Raw genomic sequence first — 14,560 nt, forward strand, 5'->3', positions numbered from 1 at the left:
TAATATTACTTTGTATATGTAAAATGATTTGTTTCTTAATTAGAATTTTTTTTCCAAAAAAAAACAACTAAGGACACACCAGGAGATGACATGTGTCATTCCTGATGTGTCTTTTTTTATTTTTTTGAGGAACGTGTGTCTTTTAGTATATAGAGCTATATTTTGTACGTAATATTGTTTTGTATACGTAAAATGATTTGTTTCTTAATTAGAATTTTTTTTCCAAAACAAAACAAAAAAAAAACAACTAAGAACACACCAGGAGATGACACGTGTCATTCCTGGTGCGTCTTTTAGTATATAGAGTTATATTTTGTACGTAATATTACTTTGTATATGTGAAATAATTGTTTCTTAATTAGAATTTTTTCCAAAAAAAGAAAACCAACAAATAAAGACACACCAGGAGATGACACATATCATTCCTGGTGTGTCTTTTAGTATATAGAGTTATTTTTAATAGATGCTTATGTTTTATCATGGAAGTGTGAAAAATTAGACACAAATGTCAATAAAGATACTTTGTTGGAGCTATTTTTGACTAGTTAACCAATTTGTACTGATTTAGGAGTTATAAAAAGGGTATTATAATTCCCTATATGTAATTGATTAACGAGTTTATCGTGTACGAAGACAATATTGGTGGTGATTCTTCTTGATGTTACAAGAGAATGTGAATAGTTTAAGAGACTATAGAGCTTAGCTTGAGGGTAATGTGGTGATTGATAATGATGTTCATGCTCCAAAAAAGGATAATGAAGTACTTCGTATAAGAATGTTGCTTCACTAGATGAAAACCAGGCAACTAGCACAATTATGATAAATTCTTAATTAATTGGTAAAGAACTAATTAAGTTACTATTCAAAAAAAAAAAAAAAAAAAAAAAAAAAAAAAAAAAAAAAAAACTAATTAAGTTAGACTTGGATTTTTGTTGGAGGTACGAAAAGTAACCCTTAGAATTGACTAGCTAGGTGTATGCTTCAGATTTTTTTTTTTTTATATATTTTTTTTTGACAAAGGATACAAACTATTACATATTAATACTAAAACAAATAGAGTGAACCGCTCTTCTCCTGCAATTTGTTGAGCTCTGTAGACGCGCTGACGATCCGCCTTATGAATACTACAAATCCGGAAGCGCGAACTAAGTTGAAAAATTCTTCGAATAAGCCATTTATAAGCGATGTTACCTAACCCCTCCCCACGAAGCAAGGTGACAATATTGTAAGAATCAGTAAAAACCGTAAGAAACAGAAACCCTCAATCAAAAGCCCATTGAAGCCCATACAAGCAGGCCAACGCCTCCGCATGTAAAGGAGAGGAGCAAACCCCGTAGTTACTACCACCATTGATCCGATCATCCAGTGGGTCATCATTATCCAAGCACCATCCCATTCCAACTTGTTGAGAATCTTTGAACCAAGAACCATCTATTTGTAGAGAAAGTAAAGGCCAAGCCGAGCAATGAGAGCATTATCTAGGAAAATAGCATTATCTAGGAAAGTTAATTACCCTGTCCAAGACCAATCAAATTAAAGTTATTTAAATTGGAGACTAATATAATCATATTAGCGGTATAAAAGATTTTTTAAAAAAGGAATTTTTGTGTTAGAAACTACTTAATAAAACTTAGATTTTGTGAGAAACTACCTAATAAAAAAATATTATAAAAACTATCTAATAAAAGTTAAAATGTTACACTTTGTTAATTTAAATGGAAAGTTCAAACTATATATAATCAATAAATTATTATCAAATTCAATCTAAAAATAATTTTTTGTTACATTTGTTCAACTTTGACACTTAAATTCAAAATTGATGAGGACCAAAGGCCTTATTGGAAAGATGTTGATCCACTTCACTTTGGATTTACATACCTAATACGAATTTTCAATTTGGATTGGATTTTGAATAACCCTAACAATGAGCGAGGGTTATGAGCGATATGTGTATTGTGTATTATACATCATGTTATTTTATTTGAAAATGATATTAGATTCAAATGTTGATTTCTACTAACACGTAAGATAAATGTATTAAGGGCCTGTTCACATTTATTGAAATGAGCTAAACTTAACTTAACTGATTGGAGCTGAACTGAACTAAACTGATTGGAGCTGAACTGAACTGAATTGAGGTGAAATGAATATTTTATGAGAGAGGGAAATTAGGAGCTGAATTGAACTGAATTGTACTGAACTGATTGAAGCTGAACTGAACTGATTGGAGCTGAAATGAACTGAAATGAACTGAAATGAACTGAAATTAAGTAAATATGAACAGGCTCTAAGTCTCTTAATTTCACATCATGTTGAAGCAATTGAACTACATTACATGTTTATTGTAATTAATGGTTTTTTTTTTCACAAATGATGATTTCTAACAACACTTTAGTAAATGTAAACTGTCAGTATGCCCAAAAATTACCAACGTTTAGGGCCTAATCACATTTACTTAATTTCAATTCAATTCAACTCAGTTTAGTTCAGCTGCAATCAGTTCAGTTCAACTCCAATTAATTTAGTTTAGTTCAACTCCTAGTTTCTCTCTCTCATAAAATATTGTTCAGCTCCAATCAATTCAGTTCAGCTCAATTCAATAAATGTGAACAAATCCTTAGCTTGACCCTTGGAATATTCGTTGGTTATTAGTTGTTTTTTTCTTGTAGTGATGGTACATTAACAATACACAAGAACAAACATTGTATTCTTCAAAGGAAAAAAATTGTATTTGTTAAACATGTACGAAGAATTTATTCTATCTTGGTCAGCAATTTGATATCTTGTATTATTGCAAGTTTTTTCCCAAGATATTAAGGGGAGAAGAACTATATTTGAAGAAAAATTTGTATCGGTGTTAATTAACAAATTAAACTATTGATCCTTGCTTGATTAAAGCTTTGATTTGTTTGAAATTGTATATAATTAGGGTAAAAAGAACTCAAACAAGGACTTATTATTTAAAATCTATCACTCCATACCCATAATTTATTTGTAATCCGCGAACCAATGCGACCTAAGGGTATGTTCTCATAAGTTTATTTTCAGTTCAGTTCAGCTCAATTCAGTTCAGTTCAGCCCAATTTAGTTCAACTCAACTCCTTATTTCTTTCTCTTATAAAATATTCATTTCAGTTCAGTTCAGTTGATTTCAGTCTATTAGAACAGGCCCTAAGTTCGCAAAAGGAGGTAAAGATCAACACCAAATCAAATTACATTTCTGAAATTGATGGGTCTTAAGACCTAGCGTACTTTAATAGAGTATTTGTGAACTTAACATTCACGAAAAAAAACCAAGGGCATGTTCACTTCAGCTTAATTTCAATTCAATTCAGTTCAGTTCAGCTCCTAATTTCCCTCTCTCATAAAATATTCATTTCAGCTTAGTTTAGTTCAGTTCAGTTCAGCTCAGCTCCAATCAGTTCAGTTCAACTCAATTTAGCTCAATTCAGTAAATGTAAACAGGCCCCAAATAGAAGTGAAAAATATTTATTATTTTCAATTTAATCGTGTTTATTAATTGGGAAAGAAAACCAATGATGGAAAAGTTCATGGAGTATAAATATCTAGAAAAATGCTCCCTTCATGTAACAAGTTTGACATTTGTTTTTTCCGGCTGAAATTCATAAAAGTTTGATAAACTACAACTATACAAAATAATTAAGCAACGTCATACGAGTCTTGTTAGCTTCGTCTCGACGTGTAAAGAGTAGTTATATGTTCTTTTATTAAACTCAGCCAAAGGAATACTAAATTTATATATTATATTAGGCACCATTGTTCTTCTATTAACTTATTCTCGCTAAACTTATACCAGTATCATGTTTATTGAGTTTAAATAATTTTTACCGATTAAATCATATTTTTACTAGTTCTTTATTCGGCTTTTTCACCATATACTACCCCTGAGTTTTTTTTACCTTAATTCACCATATACCACCAAAAAAATTTCAAATTCACCATACAACCTTCAGCTTCACAAAAATAACACTACATGCCCTTTTCGTTAACTCAGTTAGTCCTTAACGTTAATTGTGCCACATGACAACTTTGAATTAGTTCTGATTAATATTATTTATTTAAGGAATAATTGCCTAGAATAATTCGACCTTTGCCTTATCCGCTAAAATAATCCCACCTTTTGATTATTTTTTAATAATCCGACCTTTGATACTAATCCTCTTTAAATGGTCCCAAGTGACCTAATACCGGTCGAGTAGGTAAATTTTTAAAATTTAATTTTAATTTACACGTGTCACAACGTGATTGGTCAAAAAATAACTTTAAATTTAAATTTTATTTAAAAAAAATATAATTTCTAATTAACATTAGTTGCATAACTTTAATAATCAGAATAGTTTTTAAAAACAGTAATTAAAAATTTAAACCACAACCAGCCACAACCACCTCCCTGCACCACCATTGTCCGGCCATCCCAGACCGCATCCTTGGTGCGCCCACCACATCACCGCCACGCCCAAACCACAGCCCCGCCGTGCCAGAATATCGTACCAAACCGGCCGTTAGCCAACCCCATTTCGTCGCCTCTAATTAAACCACCACATCCATTATCGAAATGAAGGATTGTGAAGGAGATGGGGTCGAAATCGATCGTGGGGAAGGGGGTAGGACTGAAAAAGGGATAGGGGAGTGTGAAGGGCCAGAAATTGGCGGGGAAAGGGGAGGGAGGTCGGGATCGCGACGGGGAACGAAGGGTTTTTTTAGGCTTGTTGGTGGTTCAAGTGAAGGGGATTCGACGATTCAAGGGGGAGGGGGTTTGTGGTCGGCACGGATCTCCAACGCCGAGGGCAAGGCACGGGGTCGGACTGGTGGACGGTGGTGTAGTTGGCGACTGGGCGGCCGTAGAAGATGACTGGGCTAGTGGGGGTGATTAGTTAATTTTTTACTTTTTTAATTAATTAAGTATAATGTTTTTTATTTTGTCTTTTACAAAAATAAATATTTTTTTTTTATTTTTATTTTTTAAACCAATCAGCTGTGGACACATGTCATTTAACTTGGTATAACAATTTAAATGACCGGTGGGATCATTTAAAGCAGATTAGTATTAAAGGTTGGATTATTAAAAAATAATCGAAAGGTGGGATTATTTTGGGAGGACGAGGCAAAAGTCGGATTATTCTGGGCAATTTTTCCTTTATTTAATTAATTAAATTTAGAGAAAATTATTATATAAAACAAAAACACCACCAACTTAGCCACCGCTAGCTAGCCCTGACCCCCAGCTAGCCAGCCCTGATCGACGACCATCCCCCCTCTCCAGGGCGAAACACCACCCCAAGCTACCACCTTAGCCGAAAACCCAGCCACTACCTTAGCCGAATTCCTCCACCACCACCTTAGTCGAATTCCCTTCTCCCTCCGCGCCTTGACCCAAAAAACTCCTCCCCACCTTTCCACCTTACTTGAAAACCCCAACCTTCACCCTAAAACCTTGTCGTCGCTGCCCAAACTTTCGAAAACCAGCACCTCCGAAACCCTAAGACACCAAAATTGTAACCCTAGATTTTGGTTTTAGGGTTTCAGTGTACATGGTGGTTCAGTGGGGTGGAGATGGCATCGGGAGGGGCAAATTCGGTTCGCTGGTGTGCGAAAGGGGGTTTAGGCGTCAGCCGGTGGTTAGAGGAGGGTTTTTTTTAGGGAAATGGGGGGTTTTTAGGGTGCATGCATGGTGGTTCAAGGGAAGGGGAAGAGCGTTGTCGGGGGTTTTGGTCGAATTCTGTGCTAGAACGAGGCATCTGGTCATTAATGAGTAGTTGGGGGACGAGGGTTGTTGGGTTTTTTTTTTAATTTTTTGATAATTAATTAAATAATTTAAAAGGAAACCAATTATATGTTTTCACGTGTCATTATTAGCCTTAATGACTAATGGTGTTAACATCCGTTAGTCACTAATGGCATGTTGTGACATTTTATAAAACTGAAGGTTATATGGTGAAATTGAAATATTTTTTTAAGTTAAAACTCAGAGGTACATGGTTAAAAAGTCGATTCTTTATTACATTTGATTATTGAAGTTACTACCTTTTACTATGAACTATATTATAATTTATTTTTACCGAATGAACTTAATTTTGTTGAACTTAAATTATTATTAAAACTAAAATTCTAATTATGTTAATTGATTAATCATCATATAAGCAAAAATTAGAATTAATATATTTTTTTTGTTTTTCTACATATCAACAATATTAAAGTAAGGAGGATGATGGCGGGAAAATAAAATATTTTAATTTCATTTCAATAGGGGAATAGGCCATTGGCATTAATTACTTTTTAATTGCTCATTCTAAAAAATCTAGAATATCCTCTTCTTAATAAATTAGCTTATCTGTAAAGAAATGTGAGTTAATAATCCAAATTGATCTTCTTTGATTTGATGTGATTTTTTTCTATGTAATTGGTTTAATTTGATCTTTGCCTATTTTAAAATATTATGTCATATTTTGAAAGTTATGTCCTATTTTGAAAGATTATGCATTAAAAAAAAAAACCATTTTGATATTTAATGATTTTAGATTTATTTTTCATCTTATTTTGGTAAATAATTCATTTGAGTTGATCCTCATTGATTTTAGTTGCTTATGTTGACTTATAAGGATAAAGAGAATGTATTGGGTACGGGTAGACGCATGAACTGTTTGGTGGGGAGGCTTAGCTAATATATTTTACTTGTTGGCTGATATGTTTCATGTGTTGCTGATATGTTTCATTTGTTGGCTGATATGATTTTTGTGTTGGCTAATATATTCCTTTAATTTGTTGGCTGAATTTTTTTTCCCCTTTTGTTGGCTAATATTAGACATCATTTGGCTTATATGTTTCTTTAGTTGGCTGATATATTTATTTTGTTGGCTGATATGTATATTTAATTGTTAGCTTGTATGTTTTATTTTATTGGCTGATATGTTTATTTTGTTGGCTTATCTGTTACTTTTGTTTGCTGATTTCATCCTTTTGTTAGCTGATATGTTTCATTTGTTGGCTGTTATGTTCCTTTTGTTGACTTATTTGTACATTTTGTTTGCTTATTTCATCCTTTTGTTGGCTAATATGCTTCTTTTGTTGATTGATGTGTTCCGTCTCTTGGCTGATAAGTACCTTTTGTTGGTTGATATTTTACTCTTATTGGCAGACATATTATTCTTGTTGGCTAAAAGGTTTCTTGTGTTGACTGATATCATACATTAAATGGCTGGTATGTATATATTTGATATGATGGCTGATATAAATTATTTGTTAGCTGATATGAGTTGTTTGTTGGCTAATATGATAATTAAGGAGTACTATATTTATTTCTTTCTCTCTCCTCTTCCTCTTTCCCTTTTCCCCTTTTTTTCCTTTCTCTTTGGTTCTCACACAGCATACCATCCAAGACCCAACAAAGCACGCCATTACCTCACTAGACCTCATGCCATACTCAACTAGCCACCACCTAACCAGCCACCGCCCTAACCCACGATCCTAACCTCTCGCCACCACCTCCAACATTGTAGCACCACCACAAGCCACCATCAACTGGCAAATCGTAACCACCAGCCGCATATCGCATCACCACCAACCACCAGTCACCATCAGCCGGAAATCGCATCACCACCGGCCATCAACAAGCATAACGCTTCACCTTCGTCTCCGTCTTCGTCGTCATCATCATCTTCGATTCAATAGAAAATAAATCATTTTCTTCAATTTGGTTGGCTAATTCAAGCATTATGATGTTATTATGTGAATTGTAAGCCCTAAAATCTTAGTTTTCTTTGATAATTGAAATAAATGGTGAAGTTTCAATTGTGTTGAAGGGGAAATCGGCTTGCCCACACAAACATTTGGGTGCGGGTGCCCGCACCCAATAGTTTGTGAAGGATAAAAATGGAAGAAAATAATTTAAGTTATGTCTCACTAATTTTCGTAAATTTTAATATCAAATTTTGGTTCAACATAACAACTTCTATGGTAGAGTCGATTAAAGTCAGCTCGATTCGAATTTGGGCGGGTTTTGGGCAGATTCTTGTCCTAACGTCGGGTCCGACTCACTTCGATTTTTTTTTGGGGCGGGGGCATGCATATGTATGCTTTTTTTTTTTTTTTTTTTTTTGCGGAAAAGTTGTTAAAAAATCCCAACTTTCACGTATTCGCTTTAAATAATCCCAACTTTAGATTATTATTAAATAATTTCAACTTTATAGTGTATTCGCTCAAAACAGGCCCTAACCTGTCACTAACTTGCTATAGTAGGTTAAGGTGACACGTGTCGCCATGTGATTGGCTGAAAATTTTTTTATAAAAAAAAATACAAAAATTTGAAAAAAAAACCCTTAAATTTAAAAAAAAATAAAATAAAAATTGCCAACCTCCACTCACGAACCACCTTCCCCATCACCACCACCACGGCAGCCATAATCGTCTTCCCTACCCAAGAGCCGACGACTAGAAGGCCTCCCCCACGCTGATAGTTTCCCTTCCCGCCGCCCCTTTCCCTTAAACCACCATCTCCACCACGAATCCCTAAAACCCTCGAAATCTCACCCACGACCACCAACAACGCTCCCTCTTAGAACCTCCATACTTTCCGGCACCAAGACGCATAATCACCCTCTACACAGCCAGCTTCACCACGACCAGCACCAGTCCACAAACACACAACAACCACAATCCGCGGAATCGCGGGTTAGGTTCAATTGATTTTGCTGCAATTCGCAGGTTGCTCGCTACCTCGATTTGGTGGTGACGAAGGCAGTGCTGCAGCGATAGTTGATGTTGTTGGTTCGTGGGTAATTGCACGTGGCTACTGGTGTTTTTGGGATGCGGTGGTGGGTGCGCAAGTTGCTACGTAGGTGATGGTGGTTACAGGTGATGCCGTGATGGTGGGGGGTTTTTGAATTATGACTGTTTTTTTCTAAGTTTTTTTTTAACATTTCAGCAAATCACGCGGTGACACGTGTCAACATATACCTCTTTTACAGATTACCGGTTACTTGGGCATATTTTGAGCGAATGCACTCCAGAGTTGGGATTATTTAATAATAATTTAAAGTTGGAATTATTTAAAGCTAATACGTGAAAGTTGAGATTATTTTTAACAAATTTTCCTTTTTTTGCTCGATCCGAAAAGCCTGAAAAGCTTAGCCTGGCTTGGCCTATTTTAAGGGTTTGGGCACTTTTCGCCCCAAAGCTTATTGGCTGAGCATGCAAACTATTTTTGTTGCCTTGGTTGGCCCACCCCGCCCTTTGATTACCTCTACTCCATTGGTATATTAGGAGAGCTAGATCATTAAGCTGGTTTCATTAAATTTCAATTTTTTTTGTTGATTTAGTACCATCATGTATTTAGGTATAACTAGTTTTATATCTTTGGTGTTATCCAAAGAAACCCATGGCTGTGAAATTATCCTCATAATTATATAATACCTCTGTTTTTTATTAGTTGACACGATATGCCTTTAGCACTATTCACACACTCTCATTTGACCTAATTTTGTGCTTTATACGTAATGAAAAATATAGTCATATGGGATCTTGTTAGATTCATCACAATATATATTTTCAAAATATTATTTTCATAATTTTTGATTATCGATAGTTAAATCATATCATATCATATAACTAATATATAAAGCTAAACTTTTAGCCAGGTCACGAGGCAGCGACACTTGGCGTTCCAAATTTTCGCCAAGTGTCGTCCCAAGTTGGATAGATTTAAATAGACTTCATAAGATAGAAATTTAGGATAAAATTGTTGGTTTAGAGTTTTATTTTCGATAAAATACCAATATTTCAGACGTACAAATTGAATTATAATTTTATTCAAAAAAATTATTAGATTATAATTCTAAAAAATTATCATATAAATTTATTTTTTTGTATCATAATATTTTTTGGAACGAATGAAGTAGTTCAAAGCGTAAATCATTCATTTATAATATGTACTAATCGGTTAAAATAACATATATACTTCACAATCTAATAAAATTTTATTACTATATAGACCTGTTAGGTCTGGTCATGAGTTAACTCGAACTATAAATTTATCTTAAAATTCAACAAACAACCCGGGCATCGCCGGGGTACAAAACTAGTAACTAATATATAAAACTAAACTTTTAGCCAGGTCACGAGATTGCGACACTTGTCGTTCCAATTTTTCGCAAAGTGTCGCGCCATGTTGGATAGATTTAAATAGACTTAATAAGATAAAAAAGTTAATTAAAAATTCTATTTGGATAGAATTTTTAGGATAAAATTGTTAGTTTAGAGTTTTATTATCAATTAAATACCAATATGTACAAATTGAATTATAATTTTATTCAAAAAATTTATTAGATTATAATTCTAAAAAATTATCATATTAATTTTTTTTATATCATAATATTTTTTTGGAGCGAAGGAAGTAGTTCAAACTTCAAAGCGTAAAACATTCATTTCTAATATACACTAATCGGTTAAATTTATATACTTCACAATCTAATAAAATGGAGACCTGTCAATTAGGGTTGGGTCATGAGTCATCTCAAATTGGGTCACTTTAGGTTATGAGTTAAGAAATGTTCAACCCTTGTCCAAAGTTTTGGGTTCGGGTTAATCCAACGTGCTTTAAACATTTAGTTTATTTTTTGCTATTTTAATTATTTTTAATGTATTAAATCAAACATTTTCACCAACGTTATTATTAGTCTACATGCCTACTAGATAGCAAACCGTGAGAAAAAACATAGATTATAATTTTTTTTTGACGAGGATTATAAATTTATATTAAAATTCAATAAACAAACGGGCATCGTACGGGCACAAAACTAGTATATTAATAATTGAAATTATGTATTAACAAACGTGACTAAAGAAACGTGTTAATTAAAAAGAAATGGAAGAAGATAATTCAATTGGGATTTCTTCAACTTTTTATCGAATTGATTTTGTAATCCTTTAAGATTTTATCCAGAAGAATGCAGTTCATTTTTTTGTTCCTTCTAAAATCTAAAGAAGGTCTCTTAGGAAATTTATTTATTTTTTCTTATTCTTTTTCTTTTTGCCTTGAATTTTATAGCCCCTATGAACGACCATCACATGGGTATTTTAGGTACTATTTTCGACCTTATCTACTTTCTTTTATGGAATACTGAATACTATATAAACTTCTAAGGTTAAACTAGCCCCTATTACCATATTATGTAACCTTACACTAAGAAAGGGTGTCTTTACCAATGGTAATAACCCGGAATATTCACGCGCTTTTTGGTGTATCAATCTATATTAACCCATGATCAATAAAATGAGAAAATAAAATTCAAATCAAAATATTACTACCTCCAAACACTATTCTATTATCACACTTGTTAATATACTATTTTAACGATTATTTTCTCTAATTATCAATATTGAAAAATTGTAAAACGTGAATATTAATAAAATATACATTGAGGGGGTGTTTGGTATGGGTTTTTTATAGGGGTGGAAACGGAATCAGATTACCGTTTCCGTTAGAATATGTTTGGTTAATGAGTAAAGTAACAAATTCCGTTACTTGGTGGTAACCCATTCCACCCATTTGTTTTCGTTGCAAAAACTGCGGAAACAATTCACGTTTCTTTCCTCGAACCCAAAAAAACACAACTTTTACTCTTTCTCTCTCCTCTCATTCCATAATTTTCCGAAAAATTCCCAAGTTTGATCGATCGAATCTCTAGATTTTGCTCAATTTGATCAATTTCCTAGCTCAAATCTCCAGAAATCAATAATCTTAATCATCACAGGTTTGTTTTTTATCAATTTTTTATTAGATAAACCCTTGATTTTGAATTTGTGTTGAAATTTGTATAATTTTCAGTTTGATTGTTTGTATTTTGATTATTTTTTTTTATCTCAGATTGTTTGTAGTACATAGATTGTTAATATGATATCAATTTCTAGGGTTGTTCGTTGATATCAATTTCGATTTCACAACATCAGTTCGATTTCATAACATCATTGACTTGCTTGTTTGTTAACATTTTCTTTTCTTGTTTGTTGATTTTCTGCTGAATTTGATGGTTTATATTGCTATTTTTGCCTATAATTGCTGGTTATAATGTGTTTTCCCCCAAATTTTTTCCCATGATTTTGGTTTATTTGCTTATAAGAGCAACATGACTAGATTACTTACCCATATTTTGAATCGAAATACTCTGCTACTGCCTGATTACTTACCCAGATTATTTAACCAGTTAGCTTTAGCTTATGAATTATTGACTACTAATTTCGCTCATACGATTAGGATTGTGAGGGTTTATGTTATTCCCTGTCAACTTGTCAAATGATGTACTATTGATGGAAATCGAAAGCATGAACTATGGCATAAAAAAATCCTGCTATGTATTGAAATATTTTAAATTTATCCACATGTGGAGCATTCTTTGTTGATTGCTATTGTTTTGCTGTTTAACGGGTTCAATTGCGATTTATTTTCTCTGTTTCTTGTATTTTAATGGTTTTTGATGGGTAATATATTGATACTATTGTACATTTTTTGGACTGATTTTTCAAGGTTTCTACAATGCCTCGACTTATGCGTTCCATAAGGAAGAAAAAGCTTAAACAAATACAACTAGTTATTTCAATGGTTATTATTTCATTCCTCTTTGTTCATTTTTTTCTTCTTTAGAACTGCTGCTGTTCATATGACCTGAGTTCATATGTAGTCTGCACCCTCTATAGTAGGCTGCTTCCATTCCACTAATGAGTAGAAACCTTGTCCAGCTTAATTCCTTAGCTTATCTAGTTGTCCCTCTAATACTTAATTAAGAAGCTTTTTCAGCTGATATCAGACCTGTTAATATGTCTATCGTTGCAACTTAGACTATTGTAGAGATGACTTGTATCTATTGAGACTGCGAGTCTGCAGCTGTATCTGTTGTTATCATCGGAACTCTATGAATCACCTAGTTGTTTGCAAGTTGTCATACAGTGGCTGGTATCTTGTTCTTACCCTCCATTACCACCCTTTGTTCAGATATTGACTCAGTGACTTGATTGGAATTGTCCTTTTGAGTTCTTTGTTAAATACACGTCTATGTCACATGAGTTTAGAGGCTTTATTGGCTTGATCATTTATAGGCTCTAATATAGGAAAGCAGGATAAAATCCTTGAGCATGTGCTTTCTTTGCTATAACCTGGAGTGTTTGGGCGTGAACAGAACTCTAGAAATTTAAATGCCTGATACAATATTTTATCATATTGTAAAGTTGTTCACATCCTTTTTTAACTTCATTAAAACCTTATTGTGATACTTTAGCATCATTTCCTATTTTTGACACTGATTGAAGAGCTAATCCTTATATGCTTACAGGCTACAGCTAGCATAAAAAATGACTGAAGATGGCAATCAGTTGGTAGTAACAGAACAGTAGCTTAGAGTTAGCAGACATCTTTCTTTTTTTTTTTTTCACTTCCTACTCTTTATCTTTTATGGTAACAAATTAGCTAATTCCTAAATATGCAATTCTCTGTTACAACTATTATCCAAGTGCACAAGAAGTTAACCTTAAAAGCAGGAGCTCAAAAAATATCTTTTTGCTATGTTAAGTAGCTCTCAGTCAAAGGAATTTTATTTTATTTAAATAAATATTTATTCCAGTAAGCTTTATATCTTTGTTCAATCCTGAGGCTTGGTCCTGAGAAAACGATATTGTTGAATTGTTTGTTGCATTATTGTCTTCTGTTTCCTTGTCTATTGATTTCTCAGAGGTGATGATAATATAGGGACATGTAAAATTAAGCAATCTGCAGTATTTGACTTGCCTATACTTCAGGAATTTAACATGCTCATTGTTTATATGACTTTTCATGTTTTGACTTGTTGCATTCTCTTATATGGCAGACTCATAAGAAAGCTAAAGGGTTGTTTGGAGTCCCATTCATTCACTATGAAACTCTTGCGGAGATATACACAAAAGACAAAGCTACCGGAGATGTAAGTGAGTCATTCGTTGATGCCATAGAAGGTATTGATCAAGAGATTGATAAGCAACCATTGATTGTCGAGAGTGATGAAGAAGATGATGTGAATTCTACTAATTCGGACACTTGAGCAATACAAGTTATGTGTTGGGATTATTCATATGATGATGGACATATAATTAGTCAATGTTTGGATAATTAATGAGTGCCAATTTTGCTTTATATATATATTGTTTTTTTTTTACCGTAAAATATGTAACATAGACAATATTTTTTATCTAGGTTATTTTTTTATTTTTTTTTACCCGTAAAATATGAGCATAGACAATATTGTATTATTCATTCTTATTTTTCGTTTCCGTTTGTTATACCAAACAAGAGGAAACGGAATGGTGATAATTGTTTCCGTTTCCTTTGATGTACCAAACAACTAGTAATGGTAACACTAATTGTTACCCTTTCCCCTCCTAATTTGTTTCCATTCCGTTTTCTATACTAACTCTATACCAAACACCCCCTGAGATGATTCAAATATAACTATGTTTTATCGTAGTTATAAATCATAAAAGTTAGTCACAGTCTAGTTTATTTATGAAAATTTTGAAGGAA

General features: G+C 33.2%; 1 long non-coding RNA gene across 1 annotated transcript; it reads left to right on the forward strand.

Moving 5' to 3' along the window:
• The first annotated feature begins 11,558 nt into the window (after positions 1-11,558).
• Positions 11,559-14,422, forward strand: LOC110725851. Its single transcript, XR_002512241.1, has 2 exons — positions 11,559-11,768; positions 13,872-14,422. It is a non-coding gene; the product is annotated as an uncharacterized LOC110725851 (long non-coding RNA).
• Positions 14,423-14,560: the final 138 nt, after the last annotated feature.

This window comes from Chenopodium quinoa, unplaced genomic scaffold (assembly GCF_001683475.1).
Source record: "Chenopodium quinoa cultivar QQ74 unplaced genomic scaffold, ASM168347v1, whole genome shotgun sequence".
In the NCBI taxonomy this organism is placed as follows: Eukaryota; Viridiplantae; Streptophyta; class Magnoliopsida; order Caryophyllales; family Amaranthaceae; genus Chenopodium; species Chenopodium quinoa.